The 20694-nt window shown below is 40.3% G+C and overlaps 1 protein-coding gene across 9 annotated transcripts in view; it reads right to left on the bottom strand.

Moving 5' to 3' along the window:
• AGTPBP1 (ATP/GTP binding carboxypeptidase 1) overlaps nucleotides 1-20319 on the bottom strand; it is a 212696-nt gene extending 192377 nt beyond the window's left edge. For 6 of the 9 annotated variants that reach the window (XM_043963953.1, XM_043963922.1, XM_043963940.1 and 3 more), the window contains exon 1: nucleotides 19440-19640. The gene's annotated coding sequence lies outside the window, so the exon portion shown is untranslated. Of the gene's footprint in view, nucleotides 1-18199; nucleotides 18219-19439; nucleotides 19641-20094; nucleotides 20136-20209 lie in introns of those variants that run through there. The other 3 variants (XM_043963888.1, XM_043963895.1, XM_043963914.1) reach the window with 3 other exon arrangements.
• Between the last annotated feature and the right edge of the window lie 375 nt (nucleotides 20320-20694).

Genomic DNA, 20694 nt, shown 5'->3' with positions numbered 1-20694 from the left:
ACACCTTCATGGACAGGACTTCATGCCTTAGCCAAAAAGAGGCTGAGGTCCCAAACTCTGTGCCTCAGATGTAGTTTCCCTTAGATACTGTGTTTGTTAAAATAAATTACTATTGCTATCAATTTGGGATAAGCATATTATTATTTATCAATATAATACCAGTAAAGGATTGGCCTCATGTCTCTCTAACTTCTCGTGGTCTCATGTGGTAGAGAAAACAGAGAGAGAGAGCTTCAGCATGTCTCCCAAAGAGGCAGCATGTGGTCTCAAGGAGACACAAGGGAACTCAGAAGACATACAAGACTTCCACTGTCTTCAAAGAGAGAGCCAAGAGGGCTCCCCGACCTCTTCCCAGGATTTATATCCTCTTTTAATAAAGGCAGGTCATTATACATTGATCAAAGCTAATTGGTAAGCATCATTCAATTCCATTGGTAGACATGATTTGAAAGTGGTTCACATTAAAATGAATTCTACAGATGACATCAGGGAAAAGAACACAAAAGTGAGATCTTATCTAGGTGCGCTTTGATCCCATCAGTCCACTGAACTAGACAAAACTATCTATCTCCATTTCTTTTGGTCCCTTGGGTTTGTCCCAGATCAAGGAGAACTGGATTTTCTGAAGTTGGGGGAAGAAAGGACTGAGAAACTGATCTCAGGGTCCCCCAAGAAATCCATTATTTTTTTGGTTTTTATTTTATTTAAATTTTTTTCCAATTACATGTAAAGATATTTTTTGAGTTCCAAATTTTTCTTCCTCCCTCCCTTTCCTTCCTCCTCCCCAAGACAGCAAGCAATCTGATATAGGTTATACATTACAATCATGTTAAACATATTTCCACATTAGTCATGTTGTAAGAGTACAATCAGAACAAAAGGCAAAAAAACCCACAATAGACAACAACAACAAATGGGAAAATACTATGCTTAAATCTACATTCAGACTCCATTGTTCTTTTTCTGAATTTCCACCATGAGTCTTTTGGCATTGTCTTAGATCATTGTATTGCTTAGAAGAGTTAATTCTATCACAGTTGATCATCACACAATGTTGTTGATACTGTGTACAATGTTCTCCTGGTTCTATTCATTTCACTCAGCATCAATTCATGTAAGTCCTTCCAGGTTTTTCTGAAATCTATCTGTTTATCATTTCTTATAGCATTCCATTTCTTATAGTATTCCATTACATTCATATACCACAGTTTGTTTAGCCATTCCCCAATTGATGGGCATCCCCTCAATTTCCAAGTCTTCGCCACCACAAAAAGAACAGCAATATTTTTGTACATGTGGGTCCTTTTCCCTTTTTTATGATCTCTTTGGGATATAGACCTAGTAGTGGTATTGCTGCGTCAAAGGATATGCAGTTTTATAGCCTTTTGGGCATGGTTCCGAAATGCTCTCCAGAATGGTTGGTTCAGTTTACAGCTCCACCAACAGTGCATTAGTGTCAAGAAATCCATTATTAATAATTATTTTCTCACAATACATATACATGAGCTGATGACCAGAACTAGGCCTAGGAGTCCTGCACCTATCTCCTATTTGCTTAGGTAGAAGGGAGTCCCTACCTGCCATGGTCTAAGTAACTTGTACCTCCAATCAATACAGAGGTAGGGAGCATATAGGTTGGGGCCTAGTTATCCAGAGATTAAAAGCTAAATGCAGTTTATACTTTATTCTACAGGCAATGGGAAATATTCATACTTTATATGTGAACATGTGTTTTCCAGCAGAGATAGGGGGGAAAACTACATTTAAAAGCACTGAGTGATTCCTTCTCAGAGCAGAAATTACAACTGCAGCTGTGTTCCTGACTGAGAAGCCTCCTAGATGGACATCAAAGTTTAACTTCTAGGTAAAAGCAGTATACAGTGCTGACCTCCACTTTCTCAACCTGGCAGAGATGTTTCACCACTTCAAAGAACAAATTGTAGAAAGAAGTGAAAAGGGTGTGGAAGTGGAAGAGAAGGAAGGAGCACTACAGGAAGAGAAGGAATCTGGACAAAAGCCTGAAGATACCATGTCAGTCTCAAGTGACCCAGAGAATAGTGGGTCCAACTACAGAAAGAGGAGGAATCTAGAAACCAGCCTAGAGATAAGAAAGCCTCACCCTCAAGCTCCATGTTGGCCATAGGTCCTAGCATGTCAGTTTCAAGTAACCCAGAGAACAGTGGAAGTGACCAGAGCACTTAAGAATTCATTGTGTTTCCTTTGTCACCCGAGTTTGTCCCAAGACATTTTGAGGACTGAGAAGATGCTCCTCTTATGTGTCCAGACCCCCCCATCTGCCCACCAGACTGACAAAAGAAACAACAGTAGTAATTACACTGATAGTGATGATTCTGATGACAAAAAGAACTAACCTCAAAAGAAAATAACTGAGACTAGGGAAAGAAAAATATTGTTAAGACAATCACTTATGAGGCCTGAAACTTGCCTTAATGAAAAATTTCATTAAGACAATGGTTCAAATGGTACAGGTTTTCTTTCTTTGAAAAAAAAATAAATTTCAACATCAAATCAAAAAGAGATGTTTATGGTTCCTCAAACATTTTGAATGGACCAAATATGCAACAAGAATTTCAATAAAGTGAAGAAGCGGGATGTAAATCATTTTTAAAAATGATCACTACACAAGGCCTAATCCCAATATTGTTTGGCATGGAACAATAGACAAACTGCTCCATTTTTCTGATTTGTGCCAAGTGACCCCTCTTTAGGAAACCCATTTTAGGAAAGTCCTCCATTACTGGTAGCTCACCAAATTGGTGCCTGACTTCATTGTAGACCTTAAAAATAGATATAAGGCTTTGGGGGAAGAAAGAGATGAATGCTCAGGAAGAAGAAATGGCTTTTCCTTTGAAGAATATTGCAGCTGAGTTACAGATGCAGTCAAATGAGAGAGATTATCCAGGAAGAAAAGAATAATATTAACTAATGATTCCTTGTTCAGGCATAATGAGGGAGCTATTTATTGACCACGATAATAACAAAGATGTCTGTTGTCTTCTTGAGGCACATATCCAAATCATAACAATCTTCCATAACTTATTTAAATGTTAATAACACCCATTCCTAGCGATTCACACTGACACAAATAACACTTCCAAAAGCGACCTAAAAATATTGCCAACAGTTATGTATCTTGGACAAGAAAGTGATGACCATAGGGATACAGGTTGTGCTTTTCTCACAACTGAAGGAAAGAGATGCAAAAGAGAAAAACTGACTTGAAAAGTTGAACAGCCAGCTAAGATGTTGGTGTCTTAAGATAGGATTTTGGTTTCTGGACCATGACTTACAGTATAAGAATGATATAATCTTGGTCAGAGATGGACTACACCTAGGAATGGACAGTAAAAATGAACTTGTCTTACAGTTGTCTTACAAATAAAATCAAGAGGTTTTTAAATTTTAAAAGGGAGAGGAAGAATACTGACAATGTTAAATACCACGGAAACCAGTGTTAGATACTATAGCCACAAACAAGAATAAATAACAGCTGAGACCCCCAGAAATTCACAGAAAACAAAATCCAAGAAGACCCAGTAATAAAACCCCATCACCTCATGTGTCAATATACAAATGCTCCAAGTTTAGAAAACATAAAGAATTAGTTCTAATGCAAGGAAGCAAATTTGATCTTCTAAGGTTTCATTAAGACTTGGGAATGACACTCATGACTAGAATATGACTCTAGATGATTATACTTTATTTAAAAGAATTAGTTTCAGTAAAAGAAGGAAAGAAGGTAATGAAGGTAGGCATTATATATTAAGAAGGTATACTCAGGGGGCAGCTAGGTGGCACAGTGGATAGAGCACCGGCCCTGGATTAAGGAGTACCTGAGTTCAAATCTGGCCTCAGACACTTAACATGTACTAGCTGTGTGACCCTGGGCAAGTCACTTAACCCCAATTGCCTCACTAAAAAAAAAAAAAGAAGAAGAAGAAGAAGAAGAGGGTATACTCATACGAGGAAATCCAGAAACCAGAGTAAGGAAACATGATGATAGAGTGTTTGGATGAAGGTCAAAAAAGCAAGGAAAAAAAGTGATTTTTATCACTAGAGCATATTACAGACCATCTAGATAGATAAGGAGTTTGGAAACAGATCACAAGTCAAGCACTCACATATGTTATAGTAATTAGTAATGGGTGATGTCAATTATCCAAACATTTGCTGCAGCACGCTATCTCCTCCTCCCCTTTCCTGTGGGCCCCCCTCCCCGGCCCCCCCCCCACCCCGTCTCTGTCTCTCTGTCTCTCTCTGTCTCTCTCTTTCTTTCTTTCTTTCTTTCTCTCTCTCTCTCTCAAGCAGAGTAGCTAATAACTTCTTGACTTGCCTTAATGATCATTTCACCCAAAAGATTGAAGACCAACAAAGAGAAATTCTATTCTAGATCTGATTCTTACTAACACAGAATTGTTTGCTGGAGTAAAAATGATGGAAACCCTAGAAAGAAATGACAATTCCCTCCTGGAATCTGAGAGAGAGGTGGGGGGGGAGACCCAGGAATGGTATGATATGTGCCCTAGATTTCAAAGGAAAGAGACGTAGTATCCCATGGAGTAAAATGTTTCAAGAAAGTTAGCCCAGGAAGGTTGAGAGATACTCGTGAGTGAAATTCTAAAGACACAAAGGAAAATGTAAACAATTCCAGTGAAGAGAATATATGTGAGATGTATAAAGAAGTAGATGTGTGTACACAAGGAGCTCGTCAACCAATTTAGATTTTAAAAAGAAATGTATAGAAAACAGAAGAAAGGCCAGGTAAGAGAGAATAAATATATGTCTGTGAGTCAGTCAAATGCAGTTTGATTGGTTTGGCCCCAGCCCCTAGAATGAACATAGGCTAAGCCTTCACTGACCCAGAAACCAGTTATCCCAACACTCTATTGCCTACCTCTGCCATTTTTTACTGTGGCACAGAGTTATTTCCTGGTTCCCTATCCCTCCTTCCTTATTAGACAATTCTGAGAATACCCTCATTTTAATGGTCCAGACTATTCCCACTGTCTTGCCTCACTGGTGAAGAAGCAGACTCCAATCAGAGGCATATCAGCTCTTTGTCTAAAAACCTCTATATAAGTGTGAACCTGAGCTACTTTGGGGCCTTTATCCGAGTGCACATCCCACACAATTATGCTGTTCTCCACTGGCATGTTTTTCTTCTCCAACTGCTATGCCAATGTGGCAATATTGCTTTTCAGGAACAACACCATCCCCTTTTCCCACTGCAGTATAACACATTTCTATAAAATGGTCAGGAATGATAAGCTTAGACTGAGCCAAGATAGGGATGGAAAGGTTAGAGAGCAGTTCTGAAAAGAACATGGAATTTTTAATGTTTACAAGCTTAATATGAGTCAATCAATGCAATGAGGCAATAAAATTAATGTAAAATGGAGCTGCATTAAATGGAGCAGAATTTTCAGGATTAGACAGGTGACAGTACCACTCTATTCTGTCCTTAGGAGACCTTATTTGAAGTACTGTGTTCTGAGCACAACAGTTTAAGAAGGACATTGACAATCTGGAGAATGTCCTGAGGAAGACAACCAAGATGGTGAAGTGCTTTGAGTGCATGTCATAAGAATCAATTGAAGAAACTGGGCTTAGAGAAGAGTAGATTTATGGGAAACATGACAGATGTCCTCAAATATTTTAAGGGCTATTATGTAAAGAAGGGATTAGATTTGTTTTGTTTGGTCCCAGAAGACAGAATAAGCAGAAATGGGTGGAATTTGCAGAGAAACAAATTTAGGCTTTTAAATATCAGAAGAAAAAAACTTTGTTTAATGTAGCTATCCAAAAACAGAAAGGGCTGCCTCAATGGTGGTGGATCCCCCCCTCCTCTAAGGTCTTCAATTAGATGCTAAATGACTACTTATTAGGTATTTTTAACAGTGGGAATTCCTTTGGTGTATGTGTTGGACTAGAGAGTAGCTAAGGTCCCATCTGTAAGGACCTAAAATTCTAGCTGTGATATCTAAAATCTAATGAGTGTGGGCTGATGATGAGTGAGATGAGCAGAATCAGGAGAACACTGTGCACAGTATCAATATCGTCTGTTGATCAACTGTGATAGACTAGATTCTTCTCACCAACCCAATAGTACAAGAAAGTTCCAAAGGACTCATGATGGAAAAGGCTCTCCAAATTCAGAAGAAAAAAAAAAAGAAAAAAAGAAACTGTGGAATATGGATGCTGATTGGACCATACTATCTCTTTTGTTTTGGGTGCTGTTGTTTTTCTTTTTTGAGGTTTTTTCCTTCTTGCTCTGATTCTTCTTGTATAACATGACTAATGCAGAAATATATTTAATGTTATATATCAGATTACCTGCTGTCTAGGGGAGGGGGGAAGGGAGGGGAGGGAGGGAGAAAAAATTGAAATTGGAAATCTCATCTAAACAAAGGTTGAAAACTTAAATAAATAAATAAAATAATTTTTTAGAAATCTAATGAGTGGTCACCTTAAATTAGAAGCTTTAGCAAGAGTTTAGCCTTTTAAGTATTTATTAAAGTGCATTAGAAGTTAGTGAAGAGGGGCAGCTAGGTGGCTCAATGGATGGAGCACCAGCCCTGGAGTCAGGAGGACCTGAGTTCGAATCCGGCCTCAGACACTTAACACTTACTAGCTGTGTGACCCTGGGCAAGTCACTTAACCCCAATTGCCTCACCAAAAAAAAAAAAAGAAGAAGAAGTTAGTGAAGAGAGAGAGATTGAGAACAGATTCCTTATAGCATGGGAAATCCTAGTTTAGATGTATTCAGTACAGCCAGAGAGAAAAAACCTTCCTTTCCTAGAAGCCCATATAAAGTCCCCACCAACGCCAAAGTCTAGAAACAAAGGGACCCCGCTCCTAAGCAGCTTCTCCCAGAAGCCTCCTATGAAGCAGAAACAGGGCCATCCGCACACGCAGCTCCAAGCTAATTGGCTGGTAACACTGACTGACAGGACCCACGGGTGGCAGACATCACTTCCAGATGCCAAAGTCACATGGTTTCTTTTCAGGCCAGAGCTCACAAAGTCCCTCCCAGCAGGGGGTGTCATCCCAATTCTCACACTTCCAAGTCTCAAATTCTGTGATTCTGTGATAAAGGTGTAATTGTCCTACAACTCTAAACATTAAATAATCCAGAAATTATGAGGCTTTCATGAAAACTGTCCAAATAACAATGATCTAATGGTGCTAATATTCACAGCTACTCAGTAATAATATAAATATAAAGTACTTTTTAATATAATTTCCACCTGATAAAAATAAAATTTAAAAATAATTAAGTCCTTCACTTTTCTACTAGTATATTTATCACATTCAATTCACTAATAAAAAATGAAAAATATCAGGGGCAACTAGATGGCGCAGTAGATAAAGCACCGGCCCTGGATTCAGGAGGACCCGAGTTCAAATCCAGCCTCAGACACTTGAGACTTACTAACTGTATGACCCTGGGCAAGTCACTTAACCCTCACTGCCCTGCAAAAAGGAAAAAGAAAAGAGAAAAAGAAAAATGAAAAACATCAAATTTACCTCTTACAAAGATATCAGTGGTTTCAACACAATTTTTTTTTTCAGTGAGGCAATTGGGGTTAAGTGACTTGCCCAGGGTCACACAGCTAGTAAGTGTTAAGTGTCTGAGGCTGGATTTGAACTCGGGTCCTCCTGACTCCAGGGCCAGTGCTCTATCCACTGTGCCATCTAGCTGCCCCTCAACACAATATTGAATTGAATATTGTCATTTTCTCACATAAAGGAAAATACTATACTACAAAGCAGTAATCATCGGAATGAATTGGTACTGGTTTAAAAAACAGAATGGCCAATCAGTGGAACAGATCAGGTTAAAAACCTGTAGAAAGTAAATGAACATAGTAGTTTGATAAACCCAAGGACCCTAACTCCTCAGGTAATTGCTCACTAGTCAACAAAAACTGAAAAAACTGTAAAATGTTCTAGCAGAAATTAGATTAAACAAACAACCTCACAAATACACCAAGATAAACTAAAAGTGGATTTGTGACTTATAATAAAATGTCACATCATAAACAAATTAGGAGGACAAATATGACTTTTGCAACTATGGATAGGGGAAGAGTTCATGACCAAATAAGGAAAAAAGAAGATCTCAAAAGATGAAGTGGTCGGTTTTTATTGCAGAAAATTTAAAAATTTTTGTACAAATAATGCAGGTAAAATTAGAAATAAAATAGTCAACTGGGAAAAAATCTTTTTAGCAAATTTCTGTGATAAAGGTCTCATATTCAAAACACCTAGGATTTAAATATATATGAATAAGACCAAATGCCATTCCCCAAAACATAGTCAATGGATAACAGACAATTATCAAAGGAAAAAATTCAAGGTATAAACTATCATATGAAAAATGTCATAAATCATTAATAATTAGAGTAATGCAAATTAAAGCAGTTCTGAGGTTCCACCTCACATAGATCAGATTGGCAAGGATGACAAAAAAGTGTAATGGCAATTGTTTAAGAGATACATTAATGCACAGTTATTAGAGCTGGGAATTAGTCCAGTTATTCTGGAAAGCAATTTGGAACTATGCCCTAAAAGTCACTAAACTATGCATACATATGCATTGATGCAACAATAGCACGACTAGATCCAAACTGCAAAGAGATCAAAGAGGGAAAGGACCCATATGTGCAAAAAAATGTATCTATAGCAGCTCTTTTTGTAGTGGCAAAGAACTGGAAACTAAAAGGGTATCCATCAGCTAGAGAATGGCTGAACAAACTTTAATGTATGAAGGTAACAGAATATTATTGTGCCATAAGAAATGACAAAAGGGACAGAATATTTTTTAAAAGCAAGCTCTATATAACAGAGATTTACAGTTTCATGTAGAATCCCCATCTGGTCTACAATAAATATAGAAATGTTCATTGTATTTGGTGTGTGCTAAGTTAGAATTTTAAAAAAGTTAAAAAACACTATTCACGGTTACTTTTCTTTAATCTTGTAGATGGAAGCTAATAAAAAATAAAAATGTCTTTAAAGCTTAATAATGTATCTTATAGGTCTTAAAAACTTATTACCACTAGATGTTTAATCATTTTTTTTTTTTACCACTCAAAAAATTAGCTGTCAGCTTATCATGGACAAGTGGAGCCAAAGTATCCTGTTTTTTAGTATAATAATACAGAAAAGGCGTCAATGCCACTTTCTGTTAAGAACAGAAAAGAAACTAGTATTTCAGTTTCCAGGTTACACTTCGGGTTTTATTGAATAGATACCTACTAATCCTGAAAAATTATATTGCTCCCTCTACAAAGCTTGACTTCAGCTCCTGTCTCTTAAATAGCTAAATAGTCCAGAACTGGATGTTAGGGATCAAGTTTATGCCATGTGAGTAAATGCCAATTCTTCACCTTGACTCCTAAACTTCCAGTTATCAAAGGATTTCATAGTCTCTCAACTGATTTTTTTGTCTTTGAGACTACTTTAAGTCTTTCTAATAATGAAAGAACCACCACCAAATGCTGAAGGGCATTTTTCATTAATATAAACACAGCTTTCTATCAATCTGTGTCAAAGCCTGAACTCCAATGTGGGTGTACTCATCCTAAATCTGTTGTTTGTTCATCCTTCATTTTAAAGACGACCAATGACATCACAGGGTGACGTCTTGACTCTTGCATAAACTGAATTTAAGTGAGGCAGAGCTACCCAAAGTTGGCAGCCTCATTCTCTCTTCCAGAGACATCGAAGTGGATGACAAAAGTCAAGACAACCAGTGACAGCAAAGGATACAGTGGATGACACTAGGGTCTTCGATGTCGATCAATCTCTTAGCACTCCACAAAGTTCTCATCCATTCATTCTGCCCATGAGGAAGTCTTCACATAACTCACCAATGGGTCTGAGGCCTGTTGGTTACCCTTAACCTGGTCTAGCCTATCTGCCAAAACAGTTCTTACCAGTGTGTGGTGCTGAACATGCTACAACTTCTTGGAGCCACAGGTGAGGATTGGGTGAAGATGGACACCAAAGGTGAACCGAGCTGCCATGAAAAGGCCTGCACACCAGAGGTACTAATCCTCCCTGAACATCCAATACACCCCATTCTAAATCTAGCCCTCTTTCCACTACGTAACACTACTAAAAGTAGTCCTCCAATGAAATCTTCAGATTTGTCATTCAAATAAGTTTCAAATACTGAAATGGATTTTTTTTAAAGCCAAATACTAGGAAAAGTCCAATAAAAAACACCTATGCCACTTAAAAGCCTCGTCTTGTTCCAGTGCAAACAACCTGAAAAAGTTACGGGATTTCTATAGTAATATTGCTTTAGTAATAGTCTTTCAAAACAGCTCAAGTCTTGATACTGTGCTCCTATCTAGACACATTAGCAAATAAGATGGCCAGGCTGGCTGTCCCTGAAAGGAAAGATAATCACCAAACTATAAAAGGAATGAATGTATCTAATAAGTGAATGATTAAGGAAAAAGGGCAAATCTAAATAGGCTAACCCCTAGGGATGGAAACACAAAAGACAGTTTCTGACATTAAGGAGCTAGCTTTCTAATAAGGTATGGGAATACATATAGTAGAGTAGTGGTCAGGGAAGGGTATTTTGGTGATTAAAGTTATAAGGCAACAAGTCTTTCCAGGAATGTTAGTGCTTATTTGATAACTGTTCCCAAAGTAAGGGGGAAGGGAGAGGGGAAATGAAGCAATTGAGTTGTATATGCAATAGCATGTCAGGAAGATGGCCATTGTATACCAAGGAGGATCTGGAGGTAGCTAGACATGGTGAACTCTCATCAATCATGCAGACACAGGTCTAAGGCAAGATCTCGTGTGCTTGTTTAGAGGAGAAAATAGAACTCAGGAACATGTCAGGAAGATAGTTGGAGTGTATTGTGAAGGGAGAAGGGCAACAGGAAAATCTCACAAATCAGTAGTGAAGAACCCTAGCTGAGAGTTAGAACGCTGAGTGGGAGGAGGGTAGAACACAACAGCATGGTAAAAGGAGTGCCTCCAACATGCCATGGGGCCCTGTCTTCCTAATCTGTGGGAGTTTTACTACATTCAAGTGCTCCATAATACACTCTAGTCACCTTCCCGCTGTCCCACCAACCTCCAATGTCTCTAGCCCCCAATAACTGGCACTGAAACTCTATCCCCCATTGTCTCAAAGCTGTAAAAATAGGAACCATAGGGGATCACATGGACCACAGCCTCTGCCCCATGACTCAGATCTAGCTCTTCAATGGCTTACATGATACACTTGGATTCTGTTCACCTGTTCTTACCTCACATCACCTGCCAAACCCTGCCACATCTAGGTAAGCCCTCAATTATGGCCTACTTTTACCAGAAGTTTAATTCCACCTTCCCCATGCCACTGTTGAACTTCTTCCCTCAGTAAGATGATAGGACCTGGTCACCATGTTCTTTAACATCCAAAAATATGGTCATTTAATAAAGTCCCTCAGTCACCATGACACAGTGGAAGGAGCACACAAAGACCTGGGTTATAGACAAAATTATGCCATGTGACCTTGCTTAATTTACTTACTTTTCTCAACTTCAGTTTTTTCATCTGTAAAATGAAGATATCAATTATTGTTCTCTCTACTTTCTGAGTATCTGTTACCAAACTGACCTAGTGCTGGAATCTGCCAGACTTCTGGAGCATTGATCTGCTATACACTTATTAACTTCCCTGGCACCCTGTTACCATAACTCAATATGCCACCTACCTGTCAGTCTTCCTCTTAGGGACAATTGCTCAAATGTCTTTAGATTTCCTGCCCTGCTCTCATGGATCTGGGTCCTGGCTATCCTCAGTCTGACCTCTCTTACTACCCACCAAGCCCTGGTATTGAGATCATACAACTATGGTGGGGCTAAGGAGGCAGGATAGAGGTTCTGGGAAGATGTGAGTGGATTAGGAGGATATAAATGAGCTGCAGCAGATTGGAATTTATTCTACTATTCCCCTTCTCTATCCCTCCCTCTTCTTTTACCAATGCTGGTAACTAGGAAGAGAAGAAAAGGGAAAAACAGCAATATGGTTCCCCTGGCTTGGGTAGAATGGTCTCCACCTACTTTTCCAGTCTTATTATAAATTAGCCTCTTTCATAAACACTGGCCTGCTCACTGTTCCTTACTTCTGACACCAGTCTCTCTTCTCCTTGGCTTTGCACAGATTAATCCCTATTCCTCGAATGCACTACCCCCCCTTCACCTTCACCTCTTAGAATCCCTCATTTCCTCAAAAGCTCAGCTCAAGGACCACCCTCTACATAAAGCTTTTCCTGATCTCCCCAGCTGTTAATGCCTTCCCCACAAAAAAATTACCTTGTATTTTTTGTTATATACTTATATACATGCACATTGTCTCTAGGCTCCTTAAGGGCAAGCACTCTTTCATTTTTGTCTGTGTATCTTTTCCACATAGCCCAGTGCCTGGCACCAAGTAAGTGATTAATAAATGTTTGTTGATTGACTTTTTCTTCCTATCCTGCATTTCATTCCTTTCTACCATATACCCAGCAGCCAGCCAGTATGAACAAGGTTAAAAAATGGTCATCAAAATTTGTGTCAAGGGACAATTCCAAGCAGTAGCTAGCATCTACAATAGGGCTCAAGGCAAAATAGAGAAATGTCTGCTTCCAAAAGGGGTTCAACACTGCCACAGAGAAGCCTAAGTTGAAGGGAGATTTCTAATATTTGAGGTCCTCCACATGTATGAAATGATGTATAGTAAAGTGAGCAAAACCAAGAGAACATTGTGCACAGAGACAGCAATGTTGTTTGATGAAGAACTGTGAATGACTTGACTATTCTCAACAATACAATGATCTAAGACAATCCCAAAGGACTATTGAAACATACTATCCACCTCCAAAGAAAGAACTGATATTGATGGACCATGAACTGAAGCATGCTATTTTTCACTTTCATTTTTTTTTTCTTTTAATCAAGTTTTCTTGTACAAAATTACAAATAGAGTAATGTTTTACATAACCATACCTAGATAACCCATATGTGATTGCTTGCCACCTCAGGGAGGGGGCAGGGGAGGGAGGAAAGGAGGGATAAAAACTGGAACCCAAAACTATAAATAAAAATGTTTATTATATTAAAAAAAAAAGATGAGGTCCTCCAGATGCTCCTCTTTGCAGACAACACTGTACCAAATGTGTCAAAAACAGAAACACTGAAAAGCTTTCTGGATAAGATTCATAATCATTCAGAGTTTAGCTCAACCAACCACAGAAAACCAAGTAGATGAAGAATGCCTATTGCCCAAAATATCACAGACAGTGAAATGTACAATCTATAGAGCTCATCTATATAGAATCTTGGACAGACACTGCAAATGTACAATAAGTTGCATCCAGAATTGAACAGGAAGAGGAAAGCAGACTGTATTGCCTTTAGGGAAGTTTCAAAGTTAATTTAATGTCCCCAAGCCTCTTCCTGAAATGGAGACCTACCTTTTTTAATTACAATATTCTTACAGTCACATTGTATGGCTATGAGTCATGAAACACAACCATCCCCAAAGACAGCAGTGGACAGGTAGAGCAGAGAAAAAAGAGAGGAATCACTAGACAATGAAAAAAAAGAAGGGGAGACCCTTTCTTTAGTTGCCTGACTAGGGATGCTATTCCTATTGTAAGAGATGTACATAAGCTGAGAAATATAAGCCAGTCTACATGGGTGCTCTATGGTTGGTTATAAGTAGAAGAAATATTTTAGTAATCATTAGCTTTTAGTGATCATTGGCTTCTTCACTCCTATGATAATCTTAATAAATACTTTATAAATATCATGGTCTATTTTCAAATATGTAGAAGAATGCTACCAAACTTTGAATTGTGGGCAGCAGTTTCACCACAAAAATGTGGGTAACAGAGAAAGAGATCAGTCTCGATAAACAAACCCTTCCCCATTTCATACACAAAGTTCCAAACGGCTCATACTTCCTAGAATAATAAGTCTAAGCAGATAGTCATATTTCTTTTATTTGTTAATCTAATATTTTTAAAAATCTGTTACGATGAACAATTATCTAAAAATAAGGCCCCTTATTTTCTACAGAGCCATCATACATAATTCTGAGGTTTCACCTTATAATCGGTAAATTTGGAAAGATTACTCAGAGGAGCTATAAAAACAGAGACATTAATACACTGTTGGTACAGTTGTGAACTGGTCCAACCATCAACTGGATAATGTTAAACAAAATGTCCCATGAATGAAATGAGATAGTACTATATTGTACTTATTATTATTATATATAAGAAATAATTACTGTGAAGAATTCAAAAAAATGAGGGAAGACTTACACAAACTGTTAAAAAGTAAAACAACAGAACCAAGAAAACAATACACACAAATGCAAAATAATATACACAGTGGCTTACAACAATGTAAATGGAAAGATCAAAAGCTCTCTAATAAAAATAAATAATCTTGGTCCCAATGAAGAGCTAAGAAAATTCATTTCCCCTTCCTTTCTTTTCAGAGGTAAGGGATTATGGATGCGGAAATGTTTCACATACTATCAAGCTCTGTTTATGTATTATTTATTTTGCTGAACTGTTTTTTCTTCTCTTTTTCATAAGGGATGGCTAGCTAGAGAGGAGGGAGCATGTTTTCAGAAATGAAGATAATATAAAAACAAAAGATAACAGTAAAATTTAAAAACAACCAATGTCTACTTCTCCAAAAATAGGCATTAACATATAATGCTTATAAGTCTAGAAATGCCCTATCCTTCAAAAATTATTATAATGCATTTGTCATTTTAAGAGGCCTAAATATTGTGAGATATTAACTGAAGTTAACAATTTATACTGTTATTAACATTTTTCTCTAAGACTAACAGAATTACTCTTTTTTTTTAACTCTCAGATGTACCCTATAGCACAATTAGGAATCTTTTTTCTTTTTTTTTTTCTTTTTTTTTTTGCGAGGAATCTTTTTTCAAGTGAAACTAGGTAATCCTTCCCCAAAAGTGGTTTAGACTGCTTCATCCCCAGCATGAAACAGGGAGATCAGGATAGAGAGGTTCGGCAGGTTTCCAGAATCAGAATCAGGCCTTCACACTGTGACTTTTTCAAAATATCAAACATTCATAACATGCTCAAATTTAAGTGAATTTTATTATCTACCATTCTGGATTACCAATATCACAGTTTCCCTTCTTTACAGGCACAGAGAATGGAAATGTGACTAAAATAAGAAATTTCTAGACTTTCTGTAAATGACTTTTTTAAAAATATATTTTCAGGACTTGAAAACCTGAAAGAAGAAGGGCATAGAATTTGGGTATTCTCACTCATCCCCTTTCCTCCTCAACAAAAGTTGTATGGGCAAAACTATTAATCATAGAAAAATTTTAATGTCACTCCTAAACACAAGAGAAAAAGGAAAAAATGAAAACATTTAGAAAATTCTTAGGCTAATATAGGCCAAAACGGATAACATGGATAGAGTTCACCTAACTTCTTTGTCATATATAGGGAGAAAAGTTAAACAGATATTTCTTTGATCAGAGACAAGTAGTCAACAAGATATATTAATCATGCCTTTTGAAAAACCTGATTTTTCTACCTTGGGGAAGCTCCTTAGCATTCGAAGTATTGTCTTTCCTGATGCTTCCCTTAGCTTGCATTGTCTCCCCATTTATTTTATATTTATTTTGATGTCACTGGTCCTCTTCCAAAACAAAGAATAAACATTTTGTTATCTATCTATATACATATATGCTGTCTCTTCTAAAAAAATGGAAGCCCCCCCCCCAAGAAAAGAAAGAAAGAAAATGGAAACTCCCTGGGGGCAATGACAAGCTCACCTTTGTCTTTACAAATCTAGCAAGGTAGCTATGAATATAAATATGGTTTAACGGGTTACTTCTGAGGGAAGAACTTAACAGACTCTTGGAAATAATCAACTTTCTCAAAACGAGTTAACTAAAAGTGTTTACACTGCTAATGTCAGGAAGACTGTCCAAGGCTCTTTTAGTACTAAAAGGGACACAGCACTCCAACAACATCCTCACCATTCTCAGTAACTGGCTCTAGCTATCTTCTCAAACTAGACTTATTTGCATCCAAGGCAGAGCTCTGCTTTGCAAAACCCAGCCCTACTGCAAGCCCAGAGGGATCCAACTGAACCATAATGTGGAGTTGGGTTCCATTATCAGACCATGTTTTCCCAAAAGTCTATTTCAAGCCACATGGCCTTTTGGAATAGCTGCAAGTTATACTGAGGCATCATAGAAAGCATAGCTTCTAATTCTCATAAAACTAACTCTAAAAAATTTTGTAGTATTAACAGGGGTAAAGCAGGTCCCAGAGGATGTCCTCCCAAACTGTGATGGCTGCTTACTTGAGCCACTGACAGGTCTATTACTAATGACACCTCAACTTCTGGAACCAGTCGGAAAGAACAGATCTCCAGAGGGTCAATTATGGAACAAGTACGAAAAATTTCCTAAAATGATTGCCAACAACTCACATTTCGGTACCAGACTTAGAGTTTAGATAATGTACATAGTATTTCCCCTACAACGACCCTGTGAAGTGGATATTCTTGGTCGAGTTTTACACATCAAAAAACAAGCTCAGAGAGGTTATATGACTTGGTCATAGTCACAAAGCAAATAGCAAAAGCCAGAACTTCGAATCCGATTTCCTTCCAGTGTTCCTAAACCAAGCCTGAAATAAGTAATTTCCACCAACCATATAACAGTAAAGTTCTCTGGATGTTTTTTCCTTCCATTATAGGCACAAAATTACTGGAGTTTCTGTAGTATATCACTAAAAAATTATGATTCATTCAATATTTAAGTGACCCTATTTTTAAATAATCTGCTTATTACTTTAAAATACAGTACCAAACAAATCAAAATTTCTCCAGAGTTATATTAAAGAAGTGAGGTTCTATACTTAGCGTTTCCTCATGTAGGTAAACAAACGTTAAGTTTTTGGCAAATCTTTTCAAGGAAATACTATGAAGTCATTCAAAATGGGTCTGTTACTTCATAGGAATGTAAAGAGAAAGTTTTGATGGTTTTTGACATAAGGGATAACTTACATGAAGTCTATGAATAAATTTTTCCAAATCTTTTTAAAGGAATAAAGAGGAAAAGGATACTCTTAACTGTTTCAAGAATGCTGCATGAAAAATAGACTTGTAATATATTTCCAGGTTTGTTTATTTTTTAAGATACTCTAAGAAGTCACTAAATTTTTTTATCTATATCATTAAAAGAAATGCAGGGGGGAGGCTAGGTGGTGCAGTGGATAAAGCACCAGCCCTGGATTCAGGAGTACCTGAGTTCAAATCCGGCCTCAGACACTTGACACTTACTAGCTGTGTGACCCTGGGCCAGTCACTTAACCCCAATTGCCCCACGAAGGAAGGAAGGAAGGAAGGAAGGAAGGAAGGAAGGAAGGAAGGAAGGAAGGAAGGAAGGAAGGAAGGAAGGAAGGAAGAAAGAAAGAAAGAAAGAAAGAAAGAAAGAAAGAAAGAAAGAAAGAAAGAAAGAAAGAAAGAAAGAAAGAAAGAAAGAAAGAAAGAAAGAAAGAAAGAAAGAAAGAAAGAAAGAAAGAAAGAAAGAAAGAAAAGAAATGCAGGGTGTCCCAAAAGTCTCAGTGCCAGTTTAAGCTAGTACTATAGCAAAATCAACTTAAAAGTTGCCTTTTGAAAAGTACTCAAGTGCAAAAGATTAAGGACAAATGCTAATCGTTCGTATCTATTTTGCTAAGCACAAATTTCTAATTGTCTTGGTACAAAAGAAATTTGTAGAAAGAATAAATATGTTTCTACAGTCAGGTGGGAATATAATCTAACATCCAAATATCAAATCTACCCAACTTAATCTTCACAAATAAAAGATATTGGCTCTGAATGGAAAACCTGACATTTGATTAAAAATGAATGATTAAAAACTGCTGAATAATTTCACTTTACAAACACACCCCAAAACGCATTCAATAAAGTAATAAAACTATCTGCAAATGTCATACTGCTGGATCACAATAAACCTCCTTTAACAAGTAATATTAGAAAAATGGGGAGGAAATGAGGGTTGGTTTTTCATCAATACTCTTAAAAGTAGGTCATGTCACAGATCATAGATTTAGTGTAGAAAGACCTCAAAGGCCATCCAGCCTAACTCTCTCCTTACTTATGGACGAAGAACCTGAGGCCCAGACAGGTTAAGATTTGTCCAAGGTCATCTAGATGGTTAAGGGGCAGAGGCAGGTTTCGAACACCGATCTGTTAACCTCTAGAGTCAGTACTGCTTCCAGTTATCACGACAGAATGCCAATCCACATGTATATGTAGGAAAAGTCATAGAAAGGCCATCCACCCATACAAACACCACTGCATGCCTAACACAATGAAAGGGACACACCCGAGACTGAAACACGGAGCACAAATGTTAAAAAAAAAACAACAACAACAACAACACAGAAAGCACTTCACAGCTCCCGCAGCTTTAGTTAGTGCTCGACTTGCAATCTCCGCAGGAGTAACTGGGGAGGAGAGTGGGAAAACTATGCACTGTCATCCCGGGTGAAGGGATGATTGCTCAAGCCAAACCCACAAGGTGACAAGCAGTAGTAAACAGAGCGCTTGCTTCCTTTCCCAACTACCCACCCGTGGAAGAGTGTAAACGTCAGGCTCGGGCTCACACATTCCTCATTCCCTCCACTCTCCCTACCCCAATCCCAAACGGCCTGGAGCAGGTTTCCAAAAGGAGGGAGATCCAGTAACGGGGCTGGAGTCTGACAAAGCCTAGGGAGCCCCTAAGCCCCGCGGCTCGTCTTGCAATCCCCCAGCGGGGCTCGGACCTGCACTGCAACAGCGTGACGGGCGCACCCCGCCGCTGCCTCCCTCCTCACTCCTCCCGGGACAATCCAGGGCCCCCATGCACAGCCGAGGCAGGCCAGGGGGTAGGGGGGCAGGAGAAGCAGGAGACCTAACACTTCAGAGGCTCCCCCTAAAATACCGGGGTCCCCAGGCCTACCCAGGCTCCCTTTGCCACCTCAAATAAAAACTACCTACAACCCCCCCCCACACACACCCCTAAAAAAGAAAAAGCCCAGTCATGTTCTTGAAAGTCCGAGCCCGGTGTGGCTGAGGGTGCAGGGCGGGAGGACGGGCGGGGAAGGAGGTAAGAGGGTCTCGGGGACCCCCCTCTGCCCCCCTCCCAGATGTTTTCTTCCTTCTTCCTACACACACACACAACACCGAAACCCTGCTCTCCGAGCATCCTCTGCCCCCAGTGCCCGCCCAGCCGCTGGTCAAGGCTTCGTGCCGGGCCGCCTGCCCCCGGGAGCTGGGCCGGGGTGGGGGGCCCCCGGCGGCGGCGCCGCAGAGCGGGGGGCGGGGAGGGGAGCGGGGCGGACGCCTCCTCTTACCGGCTCTGGGCGGGGAGAGGGACGGGCCTAGGAGGAAGGGCAGCCTCCGGCTCCAGCTCGGGCGGCGGCGGCGGCGGGGGCTGCTTCCTCCGGAGGGCCCCTACGGGTCACTCGCCGCCGGCCGCCCGGTGTTTTCATACAAACCCCGGCAGCAGGCGAGGAGGCGGCGGCGGCGGCGGCGGCGGCGGAACCTGTCCGCATCTCGGGCAACGTCACCGCGCCGCCCCGCCCCGCCCCCACCCGGCTTTCCGCCTCCCCCCTTGTCCCCCTCCCCGCCCCACCTTCCCTGTTCCTCGCGGGCGGGGGGGAGGGAGGGAAGCACGCGCCGCCCCACCCCCACTCCTTCCCTGCCCCTCGCTGGCGGGAGTCGGGGAGCTCGCGCCGCCCCACCACCCCCACCCTGCCTGCTCGCGGGCGGGGGGGGCACACGCGCTGTCACCGCGTCTCGCCGCCCCGCCCCCACCCGGCTTCTTCCTCCATCACCCACCCATTCCCGGTCCAGTTTGGGGCAGGGGACGCGAGGCTTGGGCAAAGTGTTAGAGGAGGAGGAGAAAAGTGGGGTGGGCAAGGGGCGGAAGGGGCATCAGACAATAATGAGGATAATGGGCCCCGCAGGCCGAGCCTCCTCCCCACCCTGCCCCGCCCCCATCCTTACCCAGCCCCAGGGACCGGCGCCGGGAGGCGCGAACTGCCAACTGATGGCACGCGCTGCCTCCCTCCCCGCTACGATTACAGGCTCGCGAGGCTACCCAAGCCTTTCTGCAGCTCACCTTTGCATGCTTGTGCGAAATGCTGCCAGTTAGCCCGTCGTGTCCTCCCTGGACGATCAACAAGCACACTTTTTCCTGGGACTAACCATACCGGTCATCACTCCACCCACCACCCACGAAAGCGTGGAATTCGTCAGACCTGGCTTCTTTAAACCCCATTGGGTGCACAGAACTATCACACTTTGAATTAAATGGCAAAAATCTAAGAATGCTTGATCCCCCCCGGGGTGGAGGAAGGGGGCGAAGGGGGGGGGGTAAAACTTTAAAAGAGGAGACGATACAAATATACAACCAGCATATATATTTTCGTGTGTTTTGCATAAATGCAAAATGTACATGGTAGTTAGGATTCCTTTCAGGTGTAGGTTTGACCAGAGAGCGGATGAGATATTTTCCATCTCCCAATATTCTGTGACTGTTAAAAGCAGTTACACGTAGAGAGAAGCTGGTTATAAGAAGCTCGGAAGAGGTGTGGTGAAATTACT

Source organism: Dromiciops gliroides, chromosome 1 (genome assembly GCF_019393635.1).
Source record: "Dromiciops gliroides isolate mDroGli1 chromosome 1, mDroGli1.pri, whole genome shotgun sequence".
NCBI classification, from domain to species: domain Eukaryota; kingdom Metazoa; phylum Chordata; class Mammalia; order Microbiotheria; family Microbiotheriidae; genus Dromiciops; species Dromiciops gliroides.
Note: the sequence above shows the minus strand (reverse complement) of the source record. Positions and strands in the feature narration are given on the sequence as shown.